Source organism: Styela clava, chromosome 2 (assembly GCF_964204865.1).
Source record: "Styela clava chromosome 2, kaStyClav1.hap1.2, whole genome shotgun sequence".
NCBI classification, from domain to species: domain Eukaryota; kingdom Metazoa; phylum Chordata; class Ascidiacea; order Stolidobranchia; family Styelidae; genus Styela; species Styela clava.
The window spans coordinates 15,699,035-15,702,416 of NC_135251.1; the positions used below are offsets into that span (position 1 = coordinate 15,699,035).

Here is a 3,382-nt window from a genome sequence, read left to right on the forward strand (position 1 = left end):
GTTTTGTGAAATTTCCCGTCGTTCCCGCAGTTCCCGTTTTTCAGTGCATTTCCCGTCGTTCCCGCATTTTAGGGCCCTAAAATACGGGAATGACGGGAAAATTTACTAATAAGCGGGAGAATGTTACGAAATGCGGGAAAGAGGGGAAATTGCTCTAAGATAGGGAAAATATGCATTTTAGAGTGTATGTGAGGGAAATTTCACTAAATAGCGGGGAATTTCACACAAAGTGGGAATGACGGGAATTGCTCTAAGACGGGAGAAATGGGCATTTTATTGTGTATGTACGGGAAATTGTACTAGAAGGCGAGAGCAACGGGATGAAAAGACGACGGATGACGGCAATGAAAAACGAACGTATTGACAAATGACGGGGAGCATCGGAAGAGTAACAGCATCGCGTAAAAAATAAATAATATGTATTTAGCTGTTTTATATAGAAAATTGCAACAAAATATGTAAGTATGGAAAATGGCGGGAAGAGCGGAAAAGGCGGGAAGAGTAAGAATATCTCGGAAATGCGGAAAATAAGTATTTAGGTGTTTTATATAGAAAATTGCAACAAAATATGTAAGTATTGAAAATGGCGGGAAGAGCGGAAAATTGCGGAAAAGGCGGGAAGAGTAAGAATATCTCGGGAATGCATAAATAAGTATTTAGGTGTTTTATACAGAAAATTGCAACAAAATAAGTAAGTCTTGAAAAAGACGGGAAGAGCGGAAAAATGCGGGAAGAGTAAGAATATCGCGGGAATGCGGAAAATAAGTATTCAGGTGTTTTATATAGAAAATTGCAACAAAATACGTAAGTATTGAAAATGGTGGGAAAAGCGGAAAATTGCGGAAAAGGCGGGAAGAGTAAGAATATCTCGGGAATGCGTGAATGCGTTTCTTGATCGTGCAATATGGTAATTTATACATTTTAGAGGAAGCAGTATCTCTACTATATCCATAGCAGTATCTCTTATTATTTTGACAATTATATAACGAGATATCAAATCTGCCCCATAAACAGAACATATCATGATACGATCGGGAGGTTGATTGCAATGCTCAATTGGTATTCAATTTATGAAAACATTTATCGCTACAATATTTTATTATTCCCAGAATATCATTATGAAGGGCTCGAATAAAAATTCTCTAATATTTTCGCGCAATACATTCTATGAAATTTATTATTGATTGACATTTCGCATTGCCAACCCGCAAAACTCACGTGCTTTCATTCTTTTGCGCCAAGAAAGCTTTTTTCGAGTAATCAATTCAGAATAATGAAAATATTGATAACTATAGGTAACGAAATTTGACTTTCTCTATTTTGCTGTTTGATCCTCACGCAACTATCCTCATTACAGTACTGCTCTATCTGTTACAATTTCGCTGTGTTCGAAAATCTTTTACGTTTGACAATGATTTTTAAACTTAAAATTTGATATAACATACAAAGATATATCTCCAACTTTTCGAAAATCTGTCTTCAATTTCGCTGTTATTTAAGGGCGCCGTCTCATAAAACAGCAGGATAGCGAGACACAAAAACGATTCTACTCGCAGATTTATTTTCCGTTTTTCAGGTCGTTTCGTGATGATCAATTCAATGGCTAGCTTAGGATAGGCCGAACCACGGCCTCTCGTCCGGATACCAGTCCAGGGGCGCCATTCGCTAAACTTCGTAAAAAGCCGGGTTTACGATCTCGTAACTGTGTCTCTCAGAATCGTGATAGCGAAATCTCGTTAAATGCGATTCACCAAAGACCTCGTAAGCACTTGACGCACGGTCACTAGCATTCTCTCGAAATCTTACGCACGGTCGCAGTTGAACAAAATGCACTGACTGATCACTCAGCCGTATCAGTTGTCGCCGCTTACGGTCGAGCGTCTTTCGCCTTCGCGGTAACCTATCGGCTTTCTCTGCTTCACCTTTGCAGCCTGCGTTTTGAAATTTTGTTCATATAGCAGTGGCGTAATCTATAGACTGACGGATAGGCTACATGGAATAAATGCTGAAGTTACACAGAGAGAGATTTATTGCCACAAAACAAATTACATATTGTGAACTATTTGTGTAACAGACAATAAAATCAGTGAGTTGCCAAAGCTTGTTAAGATTCCATATTTTTAATTTTTCATTGAGTCTATAGTCCTCTATTAAGGTCCTTTCATTTGCATCTAGCTAATTTTTTTCTTTCGGATACGACATGGAGAGATTGTTGGACTTTTCTTCTGCAAGCTTCAATATAGGTAGCCATTTGTGAATCTGTGTTCATAATACTGTAGGCCAGTGCTAGAATAAACAAAAAACAATGACTTCAACAACTGAACAATCTCTGAATCTCAACCCTAGTTTAATCTGTAAATGCGGCAGATATTCCACAGCTAAGTTAACGGCACTAGACTACATACACGCTTACCTGAGTAAGGCCCCTTGATACTATGCCAATTTTTACAAAGTATGCTAACGTCCCAACGAGCCTATTTTAATTTGAATCACTGCTGAGAGCAATCCGAACTGTTAACGAGGCGAAGATTGTTCTCGTTAGCTAGCGAGCTCTTCAGCGGTTAAAGAACTTTCGTGAATACCGATTCTCGATAAAATGTGAGAAGAAGGCACTTTACGAGACGTCTCATTTGGCGCCAAAAAAACTCTCTCGAATAATTTCTCTCGAATATTTACGAAGCTCTGTGAATACCATTTTTGCTTTTCACGAGAAAGTCGGTGCTTAACTAACACGTTAAGCGGTAACGAAGCTTTGTGAATGGGGCCCCAGGTCGGGTATGGGATTAGTTAGCCATTTATTTGTTTTCGGAAGCATATAATTGATGGTGGAGGAGGAAGCCGTAACCGACCAGCGGTTACGTGAACCACCTTACGGCGGCGAGGAGTCCAGCAATCCTCTCGCACATGATGATTCCCGCATAGGATTCGAACCTGCGATCCGACGAAGGGTAATCAGAGATGCGGTGACGAGCGTATTCCTAACGCTTAGCACGATGCGCCACATCGCCGTAGGCTTATTGAATATAAATGGTGTCTACATCAACAAAATTCGCTGATGTCTCATCCACGATAAATTTGAATTGACATCAATTGCGTCATAATAATTAAATGAAGAAATGATCCTGTAAAATAACAATCCTAATTCCGTTATCCTTGCAGAAGTCAATATCTAAAAATTAAAAAAACCTTACTAACATAACCTTGGTAACCAATATATTCCTATACCCTATCGCCCTACCTTAAATTAAATATAACAAGAGAGCTAAGCTCAAATATATGGACACGTCACAAGGTGTCGCTGTTTTTTATTCTGACACATAAAAAACGAATCTCTTGAAGTCCACAGAAATTTTTGAAATAAGTAAAAGTGATAGCCTTCTGG

General features: G+C 38.9%; 1 long non-coding RNA gene across 1 annotated transcript; it reads right to left on the minus strand.

Moving 5' to 3' along the window:
* Nucleotides 1-2,011: 2,011 nt before the first annotated feature.
* LOC144417623 (uncharacterized) lies at nucleotides 2,012-2,778 on the minus strand. The gene is made up of 2 exons (XR_013473369.1): nucleotides 2,414-2,778; nucleotides 2,012-2,286 (listed from the first exon to the last, which is right to left on the minus strand). It is a non-coding gene; the product is annotated as an uncharacterized LOC144417623 (long non-coding RNA).
* Nucleotides 2,779-3,382: the final 604 nt, after the last annotated feature.